This window comes from Cervus elaphus, chromosome 11 (genome assembly GCF_910594005.1).
Source record: "Cervus elaphus chromosome 11, mCerEla1.1, whole genome shotgun sequence".
NCBI lineage: Eukaryota > Metazoa > Chordata > Mammalia > Artiodactyla > Cervidae > Cervus > Cervus elaphus.
Genome location: NC_057825.1, coordinates 7,143,109 through 7,164,541, shown reverse-complemented (window position 1 = coordinate 7,164,541; position 21,433 = coordinate 7,143,109).

Sequence of the window (21,433 nt, the reverse complement as noted above, 5' to 3'; positions counted from 1 at the left end):
CGGTCGGGGAACTAAGATTCCACATGCTGCATGGCACAGCTCCCCCCAAAAGAAGCTAATGTGTAAAGTACTTAGAGCACTGTTTTCCCATCTGGTTGCTTTAAATAATTTTCTTTATGTTTAGCATTATATTAGTTTATTTATTTACATTTATTTACATTATTTAGTATCTATATCTAAGTGTAGATTAACATTATACATTCTTCTTGGCATTAATACACTTTTTAAATCTGAGGAGTAGTGTCTTTCATCACTCGGAATATTCTGACATTATCATGTGGAATATGATCTCTCTCCCATTTTCTTCACAATCTCTCTTCTTTTAGGACATATGTCAGACCTCCTCACTCTATCTTATTTGCTTCTATTTTTGCTTTTTCTTTTTATCTCTATAAACTGCATTCAACATTTCCTCAGTTCTGTCTTTAAGTTCATGAACATTTCTTTAACTGTGTCTAATCTGCTATTTAACTCACCCACTGAAATTTTAATTTCAGCAGTCATGTTCTTCATTCTTAGAACTTTGTTTTTCTTTGAACCTGACTCTTTCAAAAGGTGTTTTTTATTTTCTTATGGTGTCTTTTTTCCCCTTTTAACAATTTAAAGCACACTTGGTTTATAGTCTCTTTCAGATGTGCTATGATCTCAGTTTCAGACTATTCCTACTCTCCTTTGCCATAGATCATTTTGTCCTGTTTTTAGCTGTCTAAAACAGGTTTCTATTTTTAGCTGTCAGCTAAGACCTCTCCACTGAGGATCCTGCCCTTTTGCGGGGGGTCTTCAGTTATGAAATAGTTTCTGGCTCTGGTTTTCCCCTCCCAACTTCCAAGACCTGGGAATTTCCCATTGTTTCTTTCTAGATTAATTATTTTTGTTGTTGTTGCTAAATTTTGTTGGTGTTCCTCATCAGGAGGAGTGAGCGGAGTATCACCATTAACGCAGTCTGCTAGGTCACTGGAACCAGAAGCCAAATTGAGTAAAAAAATATTATTTAAAACCAATGGGGAAAGAATGGGCTATTTATTAAATGCTATTAAGACAACTGTTCAATAATTAGCAGGGAATGTAATTCATCTTAACATGCACCGAAAGTAAAATAAATTGCAGAGATAACAAAAATATGAAAGTCAAATTGTAAAAATGCTAGATGAAAATAATGTGAGTGGGAAAAGTCTATTTAATTATTCAGTTGATGGTAAAATGCTCTTGAAACTTTGACTACGAAAAAGTTTAAAAGTTATGTATGTTGAAGAACTATGAAAAAATCCCAAAGCAAGTGACTAATTAGGGAGATATTTATAAGGTATAATGAAGGTTCAATATCTTCACCTACAAAGAGCTCTCACACACCCCAAAAAAGACAACAGCGAACAGGGAATTGAGCAAAGGACATGAATCAGTAAAAAAAAAAAAAAAAAAAGAAGAAAAACAAATGACCAACAAGCACGTGAAATAAGAATTGCAAAATAAGAAAAACAGATGACCAGCAAGTTTATGAAAACAGGTTTCTCTTCACTAAAAAAAAAGCACTTTAAAACAAGAGATCCTTTTTACCTTATCAAATTGGCCAAACAGTTCAAAAAAGTTAGAATATCCTGTGTGGTGAGGGGGCAAAGGAATTTAACACGACTCTCTTTCCTTGGTAGGAGCGTGTAGTGGGTTGAATGGTAGCCCCCAAAGATATGATAATGACCTAATCCCCAGAAGCCATAAATGTTACCTTATTTGGAAAAAAAACAGTCTTTGCTGATATACTTAAATTAAGGATCCTGAGATGAAGAGACCAACCTGGATTACAGGACAGGGTCCTTGTAAGAGGCACATGGCGAAAAAATAGAGGAGGCCGTGTGACCAGAAGGCAGAGTCTGGGGACAGGGCAGGTGAATGTGGGCCACTAGCAGAAGCTGAAGCAGAAAAGGAAAGATGCTCCCCCAGAGCCTTCAGGGTGAGGGCGGTCCTGCTGACACCTTGATTTTGAGCTTCCAGCCTCCAGATACGTGAGGGAATACATTTCTGTTATTTTAAGCCACCAGGTTTGTGATAATTTGCCATGGCAGTCCCAGGACACGGTCATCAGAACATTTTCAGGAGGGCCATGAGGCAGTATGCAGACAGACTGGTCCTAAAGCATGCCTGCTTCTCCTAACATGTCTAACTTTCCACCTAGAAATTACTCAACATTAAGAGTTGAGGATTTGTTAAAGATTTCTCGACAAGGATATTCATAAAAGCCTTCTTTAAGGGTATTTGAATAAACAACCTCAATGGTCAATGAGAGAAGGTTGGCTAAGTAAATGATGCTTTAGCCCTATAACCAGAGAGACAAAAAATAATAATACCCACAATGGATGGAATACTTTTGATGTGCTTGCAAGGAATGAGTACTTTCTGCCTCTGACCTCATGTAATTCTCACAGTAAGGCTGTAAGGCTGGCATCAGTGGCCCCAACCACACAGAGGAGGGTGGCGAGGTCAGAGGGTGGAGGCCAACTGTCCAATGTGACACAGCCAAGGGGCCAAGATTCTGATCTCAAGCCCGGCACTGTGCACATATCCACCAAGCGATAGGATGACTCCTGGAGCAACATCAGATCACCAGGTAACAGAACAGGCGGATGCTGGGCAGTAGAGTGTCAGATTAAAAAAAAAGCAGTGGAGCACGTCCTATTTTTGCAGAAATAAAAAGTGCCTTCCATGTGCAGAGGCAAAAAGACTGGAAGGATTTACTATGCACGTTAACAGGGAGGTGACCTCTGGGGAGGGCTTTGGTGATTTTGATGTTCTACACGCACATCTTACAGCTTTGGTAATCAGAACAAAATGATAAAAACCAAAACCACGCTGCCAGGCTGGGCGGACCACACCCGCCTCGGAGTGTGCCCTAGGAGATGGGAAACAGCCGCGGGACCCCAGGCGCCTGACTCCCCCTGCCCTTGGCCTTCTCCCCAGCACTGCTGTCCGCACCTTCTTTGCACCCGCTCATCCGCGGGCATCGATTTTTCCATCCTTCAGAGAAGCGCCTGAGGAAAAGGAAAGAGCATCTCTGGATCAATGAGCAGAGCCCTGCAGCCAGGGTCAGGGGGGTTTCGCGGGCCGTCTGTCACTGCCCTGCCCAGGGCTAGAGGGGGAGACTGGCTGGGGGGGGATAGGGAAGCCTGGCCAGGCTTCCCCCAATGGTCCCGTGAATGTGGGGTGTGTGTGTGTGTGTGTGTGTGTGTGTGTGTGTGTGTGTGTGTGTGTGTGTGTGTGTGTGTGTGTGTGTGTGTGTGTGTGTGATAGGGAAGCCTGGCCAGGCTTCCCCCAATGGTCCCGTGTGTGTGTGTGTGTGTGTGTGTGTGTGTGTGTGTGTGTGTGTGTGTGTGTGTGTGTGTGTGTGTGTGTGATAGGGAAGCCTGGCCAGGCTTCCCCCAATGGTCCCGTGTGTGTGTGTGTGTGTGTGTGTGTGTGTGTGTGTGTGTGTGATAGGGAAGCCTGGCCAGGCTTCCCCCAATGGTCCCGTGAATGTGGGGTGTGTGTGTGTGTGTGTGTGTGTGTGTGTGTGTGTGTGTGTGTGTGTGTGTGATAGGGAAGCCTGGCCAGGCTTCCCCCAATGGTCCCGTGAATGTGGTGTGTGTGTGTGTGTGTGTGTGATAGGGAAGCCTGGCCAGGCTTCCCCCAATGGTCCCGTGAATGTGGGTGGGGGTGTGTGTGTGTGCGCGCGCGCACGCGCGTGGGTGTAGCAGGTAGTCTGTGGTGTGGGGGCTGATGCAAGATAGGTGGGGTGGGGGGAGTATATGTGAGATGTGGGGTGGGGGGTGCAGGGGCTGTATGTGGGTGAGTTGTGTGTGTGGATGACATGGGGGCAGAATAGGAAAACAGGGTCAAGGTAGGGTGGGGGGTGACTTTGCCCACTGCCAGCTGCCAGGGCTGAGCTTTGCCTAGAGAATCAGGGAGCCTCCTAAGCCCCCTCCGTGAAGTAGGCTCCCCTCAACTCACCCTCACAGCTCAGTGAGGACGGGGCTGGTACCCACCCACTACACAGATGGGAAAACTGAGGGCTGTGTGTGTGTGAGAGAGAGAGAAAAGGAGTTCCAGGGAGGGGAGGAGGAACAGTGAAAGGGGAAGGGGAGGAGAGAAGCAGAAGGGGGAAGTGGGGGACAGAGTGGGGAGGGGAAGGGGAGAGAGACCATCGTGTGGCCGCTCCCGGACTGCAGATCAGAACCCCATCTAAGACACCAGCGCTCGCCTGGGCTGGGTGCTGGGGGTGGGGACACAGACAAGAGTCACCCACTTTGGCCCTGCCCTCGAAGGCTCCCTATGGGAAAAGGAGTCCGTGTGTGGACACTCTTGGGCCGGAGCTGGCCAGTCTGGGTCAGCAGACCACCCCGTGCTCTTGAGGCCTATCTGAGCTTCACCCATCCATCACACGAGCCTCTTCTGTCTGGTCAAATCCCTCTCCTGACTTGTCTTTGGACCAAAGCGGGTCCCCTCACTCGTGAAAACACACCTCCTCTGGGAAGTCCCCGTGGACCAGCCCTCCAGTCCCTCCAGCCTACAGCTCCCTGTGCTTCTCCTCCAGGGCCCCCACGACAATCATCCTTGAAGATTTTGGTCCACTGTTACCCATCTGTCTTCTCACAGCCTAACTGTGAGCTCCGAGGAAGGCAGGCTGAAACTGTGGGTCCTCTTGGCTGGGTGTGCCGTGCCCACCCCCTGGCCAGGCACCGAAAATGGCTCAACATATGTTTGTTGCATGAATGAATGAACCATGATAATTGCTAAGAAAAGAAGTGTGCAGATGGTCTATTATGAAGTTCTGTGAGCATGGATTGGGTTTGTGTCCACGTGCCCGAGCACTGAGGTGGGCTCACGTGTGGGTACGGTGCCTTCATGGACACGTGCATGCACATGTCTGCCGGGGGGGGGGGGGCGTGGCGCGTGGCGGTGTGCACAAGGCACCCAGTGCTTGTGTGTGTGTCACACATGTGTGTGCATGTATGTGGGTCCATGCATTTCTGTATGCCAGCGTGTGCAGGTGTGTGATTACACCCGTGTGAGTCCACACCCGTGTGAGTCCACACTGCCTCTTGCTGCAGGTTGGAGGCGTGTCAACATCTTTCTCTCAGGTTTGCTCTCTCTCCGTGACCTGCAGCCTACCTTTCTGCTTTCTGCAGCCTCCAATCCCAGCCCCCACCTCTCACAGCCCGAGCAAAGACTCTAGCTCCAGCTCGGCTTCAGCTCTGACATTCCAGCTCATTCCAGCACTCAAGGCCCAGATGTTCCCTGGAACACCACAAGCGTGTCATCTCGGCTGGGTGCTTTCGCCTTGCTCCATTTTCTCGTCTGTAAAGTGGACACCAAGCTCACAGACACGCATGAAAGGCTTGGCACAGGACCTGGTATATAGGGAGCACTGGACAAATGCTACCCGCCGCGATGTCCCCAGTGGTGATAATGGTGACGATGTTTCTCTTGTCATTCCGTACCTCAGTCGTGTCCGACTCCTTGCCACCCCATTGACTGCAGCACGCCTGTCCTTCACCATCTCCCGGAGCTTGCACACACTCATGTCCACTGAGTTGGTGATGCCATCCAACCATCTCATCCTCTGTCGCCCCCTTCTCCTCCTGACTTCCATCTTTCCCAGCATCAGGGTCTTTTGTTCCTCTAGCAGCTGCAAACCAGGGTGATCCAGAGGACGTGGAGAAGGTAAGCCAAAGCAGCGCCCTGCCCTGGGTGAGTGATGACACCCCTCCCTCCTGGCCATGGGCTCCCAGAAAATGCCGCGGTGGAAGGAGGGAATTAGGAGCAGATGTGCAGCCCCAGGGCTCATCCTGGAGCTGACTCCCCGGCCCGCTGCGGTCAGGGCGTGGACTCTCCCAGAGCAGCACTTGGCAGGCCCCACGCCCATCACACGTGTGCGATGTACTTGAAATCAAACCCCAGCTCTTCTCTGTGGCCTGCATCTCCTCCCTCCCTTTGCTCAGGCCAAATGTCTGTCTTTCTGCTCTTCTTACACTCCAGGAAGGTTTCTGCCCCAAGGCCTTTGCATTTGCCATTCTCTCTGCCTGGTGTACCAGGTCCCCAAATGGTCTTACGGCTGGTGGCCCCTGCTCCTCTCCTCATTCAGCTCAGAGGCCCCCTTCTCAGTATCCCCATTCACTCACCATCACACCACTTATCAACAGCTAAAATTATCTTAACAGTTTTAGCACTTGACACTTCTATCAGGCTACTGTTTGTGTCTTAATCATCTTGTGAAAACTAGTCAACAGAGATTTGCAGGGGAGAGGGAGGGGCCTGGCTCCGATCCCCAATCCCCATAGTTCTACTTATTTAGCACCTACTATGTGCCAGGGGTGGTGTTAGTGGTAAGGAACCTGCCTGTCAACACAAGAGACTTAAGGCACTTGGGTTCGATCCCTGGGTCAGGAAGATCCCCTGGAGAAGGAAATGGCAACCCACTTCAGTATTCTCACCTGGACCATCCCCATGAACAGAGGAGCCTGGCGGGCTACAGCCATGGATTTGCACAGAGTCGGACACGACTGAAGTGACTTGGCAGGCAGCATGTGCCAGGGTGCAGCCGGAAGTCTAGCCAGCTAGGTGACCCTGGGCCACCTGCCCTAACTTCTCAGGCCCTCAGTTTCTCCATCTGTAGAGTGAAAGCCAGCCCCAGGCCCCTTGACAGAAACTCACTTCCATTCTGATGGTGTCTCCGGCTCTCTGCAATGTGGCCAGTCTATAGAACTGGGGAACATGGGGTGCGGGGCTCTGCGGCCTCCTTAGCCTGCTCTGCTTTAGCACCAGCCTGCCTTTGCAGGGAGCATCTTGGCAGTCTGCCTGCACCTCCTCTGGATTGCTTCCCTGGCTGGGGGTTTTGGGGAGCTCTCAGCCCACCATGTTTTGTTTGTTTACTTCTAGGCTCTGAGCTGCAAGAGACCTGGGACACTTGTTTTCTTACAGCATCCTGGCTCAGTGGGGGACACCGTGCAGGACCCCAGGACCTTACCCAGCTGAGACAAGGTCTGGGATGGGTCTTCCCCTCTCCCACCAATTTGCTTTCCACTGGAAAAGAAGCCACGCCCTTCTCTGTGTCTGGAGAAACCCTGCTGCCCCTGGACTACCTACCCACCGAGAGCTCCGGACTGGGCAGCGTTGGCAGGATTATTCACAGCTTCTACCTGACGTGTGTCCAAAAGGCCCGACTTGATGAGCGCCCCAGCATCTGTGCCTTTTCTGTTAAGACTGGGTCTGGTTTCTGTGTTTGTTTCAGCTGTGAGGGTCCCTGGGGCGCCTCTGGAGGAGGCGTTGAGGGAAAAGCAGAACACCACGCGGGCAACCAGCTTCCCTGTCTTCCTCCTTGCCACCCAAGCCCCAGGGGTGGAAAACAATCCACACAGCCAGAGACCTGGCTCTGCAGCGGCAGGGCTGGAAAAGCTGGTTCTGGAAGGGAAGGAAGAGGGGAGGGGGCTCCTGAGGCCTCAAGGCCGTGGTCTGGGAGCCGTTCTCACTGGCCATGTGGCCCTCAGCCTCCCAAGGCAGTCACTTGGAGGTTCTGTCTCTGGGATTCCGGCTCTGGCCAAGGCCACCTGAGCCAGGACCAGCTGCAGGGTCTCATCGCTTCCAGGGAGCCTCAGGGAAGGGGCTGGGGAAGGAGAGGGGAGGAAAGGGCTCAAGGCTAAGGGTCCTTTGGGCTCTGGGACAAGCTCGCGCCTAGCAGCAGGACTTGGCCACCGCTCAGGGGGTTTTGAGCGCCGCAGGGTGCCCAGCCCTGGGCTCTCCGCCAGGGGAGAAGAGGCGGCTGTGGCCGGAACCAAGGGAAAGGGAAGGAGCCTGGTCGCCGTAGGGCCTGGGGACGCCATCGAGCCGAATGACTGCCTGGCCGGGGGTGGCGATTCCCTTGCAGGCCACCAAGCACGCGCCCAAGCTGCCCGGAATGCGCCGCGCTCGCGCGCGCCCAGCCCGTCGCCACCGGCATAAATTCCCGAGCTGTCTGTGCATGTCTTTTTCTTTCACTAGAGGTTGCTCACTTTCACTTCTTGCTTCCTTTCGGCTCCTCCGCCGGCTCCGTGAGCGCGTGTGCGCGTGGAGCGGGGGTGGGGAGGGGCGCCTGTGCCCGCGCTCCCAGCGGATACGACCCCGGCCCACAGGGAGGGTGCGCTGGGGAGGGCGCGCTCTGGCATCGCGGGGTCGGCCGCCTAGCGTCCTACGACGCTGAGAACTGGCTCCGACGGGCCCCCAACCCAGCCCTGCTCGTTCCTTCGGCCCCAGTTGCACCCCGCCCTGCGCTGCCCCAGCAGATTGGGGTCCCAGGTGGAGCAGACCAGAGAAAAGAGCTGTCTTCGTCCTGAGTCTGTGAACAGGCCTCCCCCCTCCGCCCTCACCGACTTCTTTCACATTCTGGGTCTTTTTTTAAAAAGGAAAAAAAAAAAAAAAAAACAAACACCACGATTTGCCCAGAAGCTGCTGCTACTTCTTCGTACTCCAGAGGCCTCTCTGTAGCTTTTTCCCCTCTAAACAGGAAACCGAGGCCAGGATGGATGGAGCCTTGCTCCGCTAAGCAGAAAGCCACATCCGGTGGAAGCCAGAGCCCTTTGCTTCAGAACGTAAGATTTGGACGAAGCTGAGAAGGGCCCCTGCGGCTTCCTTGACGGCCTCAGCCTGCTGGCCTCCCTTACAACTCTTTTAGTGCATCCTGTGTACCTCAGGGCCTTTGCACCGGCTCTGGGCTCCCAAGGGGCCAGAGACCTCCTTTCCCCACTAGCTGTGTGACTTTAGGCAAATTACCTAACTGTTCTGAACCTTCATCTCCTTGCCTGTGAAATGGGGTCATAATAGGATGTTTGGGGCTTCAAAGTGCTGACCAATACAGAGCACAGGACAGGCGCTCTGGCAGAGGAGGGACCCTGGTGGGCCCAGGGCAGATGTGGGGGTTGGGCAGAAAGCAATCCCTTGCCAGGGACTCCCCCGTCCTCACTCGCTCAGGGAGCCTCTTCACTGCTCACCTCCCCAGTCCCTGCCAAGGTCTTCTCAAGGCCTCTTTGGAGGAACCTCATCCAAAACAATTTCCTGCCCCAATTCCTGCTGTGAGGACCAGCAGGCGGCAAGAGAAAAGTGACCAGGTCAGGAGGCAGAACTGGCTTCAGTTTCCAGCAAATTCTTCCTCACCGGGTGATTGTGAGCCAGGAGCTTGGCCTCTCTGTGCCTCATTTCTTTCTGTGTGAAACTGCAGCAGAAGGCTGCCTGGCTCACATCTCAGGTCCCTGGGTGGACAAAGCAGACTGTGGGTGGGATGTCATTCCAGGCAGTGAAAAGCCTCAGATGGAAGCACGTTGCTGCAGTAATTTACAACCATCCACAGAGCATCAGCTCAGGCTTGAGGAATCAACTTGTCAGCTGGATCTGAGGGGTCTCTGCCACCTGTGCTAATGGAAGGTGGCTGGAAGGCCACTTCCAAGAAATGTGGAGCCTGATGGGTTCTGCCACTCACAGCCGGCCTTAGTCATTCATCAGTTCCAACAACAGGGGTGCTTGAGGCACTGTAACAGCCCCCAAAGGGAGCATCCGGGGTGGGGGGGAGGGAAGCCTCATGTCCTTGGCTGATGAATAAGATCTTGACTGTGGGTTGTAGTGTGTCCCCTTCCTCAGCCCTGCCACTTGGCCCCCACCTTGACTCTCTTTTGCCTCAGTTTCTCCCATCCAAGTACTAACCAGGCCCGACCCTGCTTAGCTTCCGAGATCAGGCAAGATCGGGCGCGTTCAGGGTGGTACGGCCGTAGACTTGCCTCAGTTTCTTTCTCCTAAGGGTGGGCTCCACAGAAGCCTCCCATGCGCCAGGTTAAACTGCCATCTTTCCCCGCAGTTCACTCCTCCTTTATTACTGGGAATTGCCACTGATTCTTCAAGCCACAAGTCCGTGGCCAACTTGTTTGCTCCAGATAAAAACACCAGCATTGATTTGCTGCATATTCACTGTAAAACTGCAAACAGTATAAAACGCATACATTGGGGCTTCCCTCGTGGCTCAGGGGGTAAAGCATGCAATGCGGGAGACCCACGTTCAATCCCTGGGTCAGGAAGATCTGCTGGAGAAGGAAATGGCAACCCACTCCAGTCCTCTTGCCTGGAAGCTATAGTCCATGGGATGGCAAAGAGTCGCACATGACTGGACAGCTTCATGTCTCATGAATCAGGCTGCTTGCTTCTTCTTGCTGTGAGGTCATCTGACAGTACGTTTCAGTTTCACCTAATCAGAGTAAATAAAAATAATAAATAAAATAAAACACATACATTGAAGAATGGAAGTTCCTTCATATTTGTCCCCCCCAGAAATAGCTACTGCCCATATTTGGTCAACTCCTATATCTCTTAGACTCTCAGTTATAGCAGGCATAAAACCCAATCAAAATAGAAACTATGGGCTCATGTAATAGAAAAACGCAGCACGGTTTTGATTCAGGTATGGTTTGATCCAGAGGTTCATGATGCTCTTGAGGCTCTGGCTTGACTTCTCTGCAGTTGTCTTCCCTCTGCCCTCCTCATGGTGTCAGCTGAGCCAGTTAGGAGGGCAACAGGGGCCCATTCTTACTTCCCAAGGATGAGCGCGGAGTCCTGTTTCTCGGAGGTGTTCTGATCCAGCCTGGAGGGGGTCAAAGAAGACTTCCCGGATGAGGTGGGGCCTGAACTAATCTTGAAGAACCCATGTTGGGAGAGTTGAGAGTCTTTTATGTATGAGAAAGCAAAGTGCCCTTTCATCTCTGTGGAAACCTGAGGCTCAGAAAAGCTAAGTCGTGGGATTGAAGAGGCTGAAGTGGTCTGAAGGGACTGCGTGAAGCAAGTCAACAGGTCAAGTTCCCATTTTGCAGACAGGTCTGGCCCAGAGCCTCAGGCTGTGTGGCCTCAGGCAAGCCGGCCTCACCTCCCTGAACCGCAACTTACTCATAGTGAAGTGAAGGCAGCACCAGACCAGGCTTCGGGGTCGATGAGCCAAAAGGGTGAGCAGGGGACAGGTCTCTCCAGCAGAGTCCTTCCGGCACCTGCTCACAACCCGCACACATCAGTCTGAGGGGGTTTCCAGGCTGGGAGGGGTTGCCCCACTCCCTCCATCCATCAGAGCTTGGCTATGTGTCTGGCCGACTGACCATCCTTCTTTCTCCCTGGCAGGCGAGCCATTAAGCTCCAGGCCCCAAAAGCACTGGCCTGCAGCCTCAGCATTAAGTATATTTGCAGCCATTAGCAAGAAGCCCCCGCTTGGCCAGTCAGGGCGAATGCACAGCCCATCCCTGGCCCCAGCTCCCTGGGGGATGCTTATTAAAGCTCCACCCTTGGAGGAGAGAACAGTGGCTGAGAAGAGAAATGGGGCTTCTAGGACCCACGTGGACATGTGTATAGGTTGTTCACTGCACAAAAGTACTGCTTAGCAGGCAAGCGGAACTATGATTCAGCCAGTCCTCCACGTCCCAGATGACAGGCCCTGACACAGGCTGCATTCCACATAGGAGATGGTGCCCTTTTCTAATCCATTCAAAGGAGCCTTAAGGGAGAGCTGTGGCCTATGTAGGCTGCAGAAAGAAGCCATACGAGAACTCAAGGCCCTGCATTTTTACTGACACCTTTTTGGAGTACAGTTCTGTGGCTTGTATCATGTGTATAACTTTGTGTAACCACCACAAGCGGGATGCAAAACAGTCTTCTATCACCCCAAAAGTCTCCGTTGTGCTGTTCTTCTATAGTCACATCCTCCCTTGCTCCTCACTCCTGGCAACCACAGATTTGTTCTGCATCATTTGTCTCTTAGAAAATGGAATCATGCAGTATGTGATATTTTGAGATTGGCCTTTTTCATTCAGCATCGTGGCCTTGAGAGTCATCCAAGGTAATGTGGGTATCAATAGTTTGTTCCTTTTTATTTCCTAATGACAGTCCATGGTCAGGATGTACCATTTTATCCATTCACCTACCGAAGGACATCTGGGTTGTTTCTACTTCAGGGCTTTTACAAATAAAGCCATTATGAACATCCATGTCTCTGTGCCTATGAACACACACGTCTTTGCATGGACCTAAGTTTTCATTTCTCTGGGATAAATGCCCAGGAGTGGGACAGCTGTGTTACAGGGCAAGAGTATGATTAACTTTAAGAACCTGGCAGACTGTTTTCCAGGCTGACTGTCCCGTCGGGCATCCTGATCTGTAATGTATGAGAGTTCCAGTTGCTCTGTTCTTATCAGCGCTTAATATTGTCAGTTTTTACTTTAGCCATCCCAGTGGGTGTGAAGTGGCACCTTATACTTTTGATTCCCATGTTCCTGATGGTTAACAATATTGAGTATTTTTTCATGCATTTATTTTTCATCTGGTAAATCTCTGATGAAGTGTCTATACAAGTCTTTTGTTTTTAAATTGGACTGTTATGAAACTATTGAGTTTTGACAGTTGTTTATATAGTCTGGATACAAGTCCTTTGTCCAGATATGTGATTTGCAAATATTTTCTCTCAATCTGAGACTTGTCTTTGCATTCCCATAACAGTTTCCTTTATAGAACAAAAGTGTTAAATTTTGATGAAGTAAATTGTATCAAAATTTTTTTTCTTTTGCTAATTGTACTTTATTGTTATGTCTAAGAACTCTGTCTAATCCCGTCTCAAAGATCTTTCTCCTGTGTTTTCTAAGTTTTATGTTAGAGATTTAAGTCTGTCAACCATTGTGGGTTGATTGTCTTTTTTAATATGGGGTAAGGTAAAGGTCAAGATTCCTTTCTTTTTATGTGTCCTGCAGTATTTATGAAATTAATGAATGAAAGGCACAAAGGATCAGGTAGCAAAGCTGGCCAAATGGGGGAGATCAAGATGGTGTGAAACTAGTCAGTGGGTAAAGGACTTTTTTCAGCAAATGGTGTTAGACATTAAAAAAAAAAATAAATGAAACTCAACCTATCTTATACAAAACAAAAAAATGGCTCTCAATGGATCATAGACTTACATATAAAAAGTAAAGGCCACCAGCAACCCCATCTGTGTCACAGGAGAGTCCCAGCCCTGCTCTGCTGTTAGATGACACAGGCGTGGTGAGAATTACACAAGCAGAAAGGGTAAGGTAGCCCCTGGAGCCTCAGATGGTGAAGAGTCTGCCTGCAGCGTGGGAGACCTGAGTTTGATCCTTAGGTTGGGAAGGTGCCCTGGAGAAGGAAATGGCAACCCACTCCAGTATTGTTGCCTGGAAAATCCAATGGATGGAGGAGCCTGGTGGGCCATGGGGTCGTAAAGAGCTGGACACAACTGAGAGACTTCACTTTCACTTTCAAAGGGTAAGTCAAGTGTGAACCTTCTGTGGCCACGCCAACATTTATCTCGTGGGAACCCTGCACCAAGTGTTCCCCTGGAGGCTCTCTTTGCATCCTCTCATTTAATCCTGAAACAAATCAACACACTTTCAGAAGTTGGTGATTTAGGGTTTGGTGTTTTTGTCCTCACTCTATGCATAAGGAAATTGAGCTCAGAGAAGTTGAGAAACTCGCCTAAAGTCTCATAGTAAGTGGAGGAGAAATGTCTGAAACCAGAGCGTTCACCTCTGCTAGTGGTGGGCAGGGCACAGTCGGGCCAAGGTAATAGCTGGTACTATGCTGTTGATGGGTCACGTGGTTACCGGGCGCTGGTGGGGGTAGGTGTGGAGGGAGCACGTATGAGCTTTTCTCCCAGGATTCTGGGGAGATCGGAGGCCCCTCGTTCTCCGGAGAGGCTCAACTTAATCCCCTTCGTGATGATGCCTCCTCCTGGATGGCTCTTGTTTGGGGGAACTCACGGGAACCAATGCGGGCTTGATGGTGTGGAGAGCCTCCGGAAAGCGCATGTGCGTGAGGGTACATGTCAGGCCTGCGCTGCTAGGATCTTCATCCCTGCCTCCCTGACTGGTCCTTCCAGCCCCTGGGCCTTTCCTTTGTTCCTAGAGCGTCCCCACCCCCACCCTTGCCCAGCCTGTAACCCCCCACCTAGGTCGCCCTCTCCACTTCTTCTCACTTGTTTAAACATGATTGCTGTTTCAGCATTCAGCTCAAGTGATGCCTTCCCCAGCAGCTCCTCTGGGCTCTCCGTCTTCCTGCTGCTGATAAATACAGTCTAGTCCCATATGGTCTGAAAAGCTAGCGTTTGGCAGCATACCCTTCTAGGGACGCATGGGTCTCTCCAGAGCCTTCTAGATGCACCTCAAATGTACCTAGGAGCAGTATCAGCCCCAAATAGACTGTGAGCACAGGGGCTGAGTCTTTTTTTTTTTAAACGTTTTTTTGTTTTTGTTTTGGCCACACTACACAGCTTGTGGAATCTCAGTTCTCTGATCAGGGATTGAACCCAGGCCTCACGGCAGGGAAAGCTTCGAATTCTAACTACTAGGCCACCAGGGAACCCCCTGGGAGCTGAGTCTTAATCCTCTCTGCTGGGCCCAGAGGAGGCCGGCTCCCAGTCCATCAGCCCAGCTCTGCCACCACCTCCCTTGCTGTGTGACTCAATGTCTTCTTGTTCAGTCGCTCAGTCGTGTCTGACTCTGTGGCCCCACGGACTGCAGCACGCCAGGCTTCCCTGTCCTTCAGCATCTCCCTGAGTTTGCTCAAACTCAGTCCACTGAGTCGGTGATGCCATCCAACCAACTCATCCTCTGTCATCCCCTTCTCCTCCTGCCCTCAATCTTTCCCAGCATCAAGGTCTTTTCCAATGAGTCGAGTCTTTGCATCAGATGGCCAAAATATTGGAGCTTTAGTTTCAACATCAGTCCCTCCAGTGAAAGTGTCTGGCTTTCCATAAATGCCCCATCGATGGGAAGAGATGCTGCTGTTGTTTTCAGGGCTCTTATTTTTATTCCCAGGACGCTTTCTGGAGTGGTGTAGCCAGGTGTGGATGCTGAGAGGGTCTGCTGCTTTCCGGAGGAAGGCCAAGTCTTACTGCAGCAGGAAACCTCCCTTCCTCCCCACCCCCACCAGCCTAGAACTGGAACAAGCCCATCACGCCCGCCTTGTCCATGCAGCCTGCTCCAGCCTCCACTGCAGGGCTGCAAGCTCCTAGGGGCAAGGTGGGGGCAGGGAGAAGGACCAGCTTTTAATTCCTTTCCCCTCTCACAGCCTGGAGTTGACCCTCAGTGTGACACTGAAGGGGCCCCAGGGAGGCTGGGGTCAGGCAGAGGAGAGCAGCCTCTTGCCTAATGAAGTCTGCCCAGAGCCCAGACCTCCTGCAGCCTAATTAGATTTTATGATCCCCAAGGAGCCACCCTGGATCCTTGCTCACCTCCAAACCTCATCAGCACCCGGCCTCGTCCAGTTCGGGCCCTGCATCTCAAACGCAGCTGGCAGCCTGCCACTGGCCCTGGCCTCCGACCCCTCCCATCTGAACGCAGGGTTCTGCTGCCTCGCCTGTCTCACCCACTCTTGATCAATGCTGGGGACATCTTTCTAGAACACAGATCAGAATGGTATTCCCCTTCACTCCCCAGACTCTGACTGCCTTCATCAGGGGCCTCTCCATCTTTTGATTCACAGCCATCACCTGGGGATCCTATTGAAATGGAGAGGCATTGGGACCCATCTCCCAAGAGCACGATTTCTGGGGTTTGGAGCAAGGCCCAGGAACCTGCATTTCACAAATAAGTCCCCCTTCAGGGCTGAAGACAGGGACCCACTCATACTGTCACATTCTGGCTCAAAACGCTAAGGTCACAAGGATATAAATGCGAACCTGGCCTTCTGGAGCACTGAGAAGTTGTGTTATCAAGGAAGGTGGCTAGAACAGGTTTTCAGAGAGCAGTTTTCTCACCAGATTGCTAGCCTTAAATGTCTAGACATGGACTTTCACTTTGGTCTTGGGGTCCACAAATGCCAGGCATGGTCCTGCTTGGATCTCAGCTTTTTATTGCCTCATCTGCAGGATAAGCACCAGGGGGCTTAGCTTGGCTTAGATCTAACCCCCTCCCTTCTCCATTCCCCTCCAGCATCCAGCTCATGGTCTTTGAAGGCAGCAGGCAGCTTATCACCCCTGTGCCTTTGTACATGTTCCCTCTGCCTGAAACACTCTTCTCCCACTTGTCCCCTTGGAGAACTCCTATTCAGCCCTCAAAACCCCATTTAGATTCCATGGTTCCTGAGGGCCCCATCGTGCCCTCACCTCCTTTTCTGGTTGCACATACACTGCTTTGTTATAATGATTTTGTCTTATTGCTTCCTTGGAGGCAGTTTATCATCTTTGCTGTAATGGTTTTAGAAATCAGGAGACTTGGTTTTACCTCTGGCCCTGATGCTTACCAGGGATCTGAACTTGGGTGCTGTCTATTCATCTCTCTGAGACATTTTCATTATTGATAAAATGGAAATTAAAATATTCCCTCTGCATTGGGTTGCTTTGACGTTTGAATGAGATGACCCATCTGTGGGACTTGGCACAGTGCATGACACAGTCACTGTTCTGTTGTTTTGACGTCTTTCCTGATGTTGGGCAAGTTCCATGACATCCACGAGTGCTTCTCCTTGTCTTTAGACCCTTGGGGCTTCTCCCCGTGTGGACCGCGGGAGGGCAGGTTGCAGGGTAGCACAAGACTCTGCTGCTCTGTCCCATCCCTGGAAACCGTCCCCATCCTGAGTGCTTAGGGAAAGGGCCTCGTGTTCCTCTGGGGGCATCCATTAGAAGTGAGAGAAGCCCGCAGAGCCCAGAGGGTGAAAGAAAAGCAGGGATCAGCGTGGACGCTGAGCCTCAGCTTAGAACAGCTGTGTAGTCTGGGTGCCTGCCCTCATCCCATCCCCTAGGGTCCTGCCCAGTGTCGGGGGGGAGGACAGGGTGCCCGGGAGGCATGAAGACTGGCCCCAGCTGCAGAGCTGGAGCGAGAATCTCTTGATCTCTTGGCTGCACCAAGAGGCGGAGGCAGCCGGGGCCCTGGAGATGGTCTCCATGACAACCGCTGCCACTCACTCCCCATCTCGGATGTAAATTAGTTACAATTTTATTAGTGTGCAGAATTTCAAGAGGCTGGATCCTGCCTTGGAAGGGAAAAGGATGGTGGGGGGTACTGGGGAGAGAGTTTCCAAAGGCTTCATACTCCCAAGAGGCCCCCAAACTCCAAGGTAATTCCACGGAGAGTGAATGGGGTCCCATGCCCTCATTTGTCTGGCCTGTCAGCCGGTCTGGGCTGGGCGGATCAGCCTGTCCGTGGAGACGAGGGCACCCAGAGGCCTGAAGCACCAGCAGTGTGCCCAGTGCTCTCCAGGCCTGGTCTGGCCTCCTCTTGGCAGCCTGTCCACCTCCCCACCGGTCAGGGAAGGTGGCTGAGGGCCGCAGAGGTCATTAGCTGGCCCGAGGGTGCCTAGCTTGCCCCGGCCAGGCTCCTGCTCTCCCCTCTCCACTCAGCTGCCTCCCAAGGTGGGTCAGAGGTCACTGAGATGCTACTGGGCATCGAGGCAGGCAGGTTGCTAAGGGTTTGGGTGTCTGAGCAAACTTGGGGCCCTGAGTTCCAAGGATCAGCATGCGAGGCTGCTGCAGAGGTGGCCAGGTGATGCTTAAGTCGAGGCTTTCTGATTTCTGATGCTCTGAATCACATGTGCAGATACAGGGGCTTGTGTGCACACACATTCTTCCCCAAAGGAGGGGAAAAAAAGGGACAAAAGCATCTTTTTCCTAGGGCCGTTGTTGAAATTAGTTGTGTCCCCCAAGGGCCAGCCCACTGTGCGTGCCCCTAAGGTGGCACTGCTCCCTCCACCACCGAGAATGAACTGCGGAAGGCAGGACCCGATGAGATGGTGGACCAGCAACGGCCCCTGGGCCCCTGACTGGTGCTGGCTCGGTGGTGGGCACTGAGGCGCCCTCCTGGGGGCAGAGGCGCTGACGCTGCAGGGACAGGACCAGGTACACATGGGGGGAGCAGGGAGCAGACAGGGAGCGCTCCAGGCAGGCGTGAGTGGCTGGGCCAACGAAGGACAGGAAGCTGAATAAAGCCCTTGGAGGCGTGGCAAAGTGCAGTGAAGGCTTAGGACACTGGCCTTTGGGAGGACGGATGGAAAACGGATGGCAGGCTGGACAGGGGACTAGATGGGGATGGATGGAAGATGGATGGGAGGCTGATGGGAGGCTGGATAGGAGGCTGGGTGGGACAGGGATGGGAAGATGGATAAGGTGTATAAAGGATGGACGGAGAATGGATGGAGGGCTGGCAGGAGGCTGTTCCACACAGTGGTTAGGCTCTTGGGCTATGGCCACAGGCTCTGAGACTCAAACCCCCAGCTAGTCATTAAGCAGCTGTTGTCACCTCGGACAAGTTTCTGTAATCTCTCTGAGCCTCAGTGTTCCAGGCGGAAGGGTGGATGCGTAGGACCAGTGGAAGGAGCAATAAACTGGGGGCTCATCCATGTAAAGCACACAGCAAGTGCTTAATCAATGTTCGCACTATCATTTCATTAAACTCAGCCTTGGGGGACACGGTGGGGAGTAAAGAAATGCGGGGGCCGCCCTTGGGGGCTCGAGTCCACTGGGGGAGGTGATCAGTTCTGACGCAGGGCCCCTTGGGGTGGAGAAGGAAGGAAGGAAAAGGGGAGGCGGGGAGGGGATGTGCGATCTGTGTCCCGGGGGGCTCAGGACAGGGGCAGGGCAGGAGGGCGGCCGGGAGCAGGGGTGAGGAGGTAACTGTGGTTCACACAGGGGAGAGACGGGCTGGACAAGGTGGGGTCCAGTGGGGTGCTTTTCAACAGAGGGTCTACACCAGCGGCGTCTCCTTCACTCAGTCAGTATCTAGGACCTGGCCTCACTCCCGCCTCAGTTCCCCCAGGTGTATGTGGGCTGGAAGATTCCTAGAGGCGTTTCTAGATTTGGGGACAGTCTGAGCCTCATCCAGGTGGATGGGAGCATGGAGCTCTCTCCTGTTGGGGAGGGCGCCTGCCATGGTGGCCTACCCTTCCTAACAGGAATGCAGAAGCAGCCTCCAGGCCACAGGCTGCCCTCCCGCGGTCCAGCCCACGTGTAAGAGTGACATGAAAGTGTTAGGGAGGGGTCGATGGGAGGAGAGCATCCCACCGCCTTCGACGGGGCTCTGTGTCTCTGGATCTGTCCATCTGTGTTAGAACACGGCCAAGAGGCTGGACCGGCCCCGTGGCCTGTGGCCTGGGTGACCCTGTCCTGGAAACACATCCTTATAGACAAAGCACTGATTCTCCGGGGATATCGAGGCCCCTCTTTAGCTTCCTACTGCCCGTTCCGATGTCCCCGTGAGGGTGACAGGCTCCTTGAACTTCACTCGAGTTCAGTGTCTGGCACCAGGGGCGAGGCTGGTTCCCCGTGGGGCGGGGCCACCTGTCCGTCTCCCATCACATGGAACAGAAGCCCACAGAGTGGCCTGGCAGCTCCGGCTGGCTCCCCCCATCCACGTCTCCTCCATCTCCCATCTTACAACTCACCATATTTTGTGGCCCGAGGGCTGAGAATTCTAACAGGCAAGAGCAGGGATGGGCCCGCCCACCCTGTTCTAGTCGTGTGTCTTACTAATTATGCCACACACCGGAAAACTTAATTAAATCGATGCTTGGTGTGTAATTTCAACTAGTTTGGAAAGTAGGGGGAAATCAAAGAAACAGCCACACAGCCCGGTGCCACCTTAGCAAAATCTGGCCGTGCCCCGGGTGCTGGGGGCACTTGTCCTGCTAGGCTCAGCTCTGGGCAAACGCTTTCCCTCTGAAGCCCCAGAGGCCACTCCCTGGACTCCGCAGCCCCAGCCCCAGATCCCCCCACCCCCCCACACACATACACACGCACGCACACACACACACACACACAGGGGGAGTTACAAGAGGGGGCCAGGTAGCCAAGGGGACAGAGATGTTGGGAAGAACCCTAAGAAGCTAGAACTGCGTTAATGGTTAGCAAGACAGTAGGATAAAAATATACAGAAGTACAAGGAAAAGCCAGATCCATATACAACCTCTGACCTTCTGGGATTCACTTCCAGGTCTCTCTGACCCTCCTCCTCCTTCTTCCTGTCCCTCTTTTGATGACACCCCTTCTCTGTGCTCTGTGCATGAGGGCACCCAGCTGCAGGCTGCTGGGACGAGGGTGGTCTGAGGGGAAGGGACCACACCCAGGAAGGGCATCCTGGGGCCCCGGGAGCGCTGCAGGGGTGGAGGAGAGGGCGACAGTCAGGAAGAGTGGGTGGGGAGGAGCTGGGCATCCTTCTATTTGATCCTGGTGTGGGGTTTTGAACCCTGTACCCTGTCAGCGAAGAGAATTTGAAGAAAAAACTAAGATAGGCATTCCCCAGCTGCGGGAGGAGCTCCAGAAGTCCGTATTTACTCAGCCCCAGCTGGCCACAGCACTTGGCAGGAGCTGACTCACAGCAGGCGCCTGGTGTTCCGGGCACGGGTCAGACAGGCCCTGCTCCAGGGGACTCACCATCCAGGGCGGGAGACGCAGAGGAAACAAGATAGTTGCAGAGAGCTAGGGGGCCACGGGCCAAGGCCTGCTGGACAGTCCCTGGGTCAGGTACACGGCCGACAGCTGGCAGTTACCTCAGCCCCAGGAGGCAGCCGTCATCCCCGCAGAGCCTGGGGAAACCGAGGCAAAGACAGTTAAGTCACGGCCCAGGGTCCCCACTGGTAACCACTGTAGCTGCCTCTGACTGGATTATAACTGTGGAGAAACAGGGCTGCAGGGAAGCGTGCTCTGGGAGGGGTGGTGCCTCCCTGGGAGAAAGGGCTTCTAGCTGGGGCATGCTGACTGTTCGTTCTGGACCCCCGCACCAGGCAGCCCATCAAGACCTCACCGGAGGTCCATGTCAGAGATTAGGAGACTGAGGCACGGAGGTTAAGGGACAGACCTGGTGTTCAAGGGCAGGGAGAGTGGCTTGGGGCTTTCGAGACCTCAATCTGCCCTACCGTCCCAGCCCACCTGGCCATCCCGCCCCACAAGGCCATGGCCGCCATATCCTGACTCAGAATGAACAAGATGGGCGAAAGAAAGAAAAAAAGGCCTTGCTTTGCAGAGAGGTGAGGTGGTCACTGGGCCCTGCATGGGCTGGTGGGGTCCGTCCCAGATGCTGGCACAGCCACCCGCTGTCACACGGATGACACGCAGGCACCAGGTCACAGTGCGCGAGGACTGTGGGCCCCCAGGATGGTAAGGAGCCAAGGAGGCGGGGCTCCTGGAGATTTGGTGGCTTCTCACCACTCAGGTTTTAGGTTCGTGTCATCGCCTGGGAGAGGCCCTCATGACCGTCCTTCCCTGACCATGATGACCTTGCTGATCTCTCTCTCCGTCCCTTGCATGATCATGGGTCCAAGGACATCTTTGTCCAAGTGGGGCAGGCACTTTCCTGTCTTGCTCTCCCCAGCACCCGGCACCCGGCACAGGCCGGCCCAGAAAAGGTGCTCAGTAGATGGTGGTGAATGAATGAGCGAATCTGACCAACAGGGATAGCATGCGTCCCTCCCTCCCCAGGAC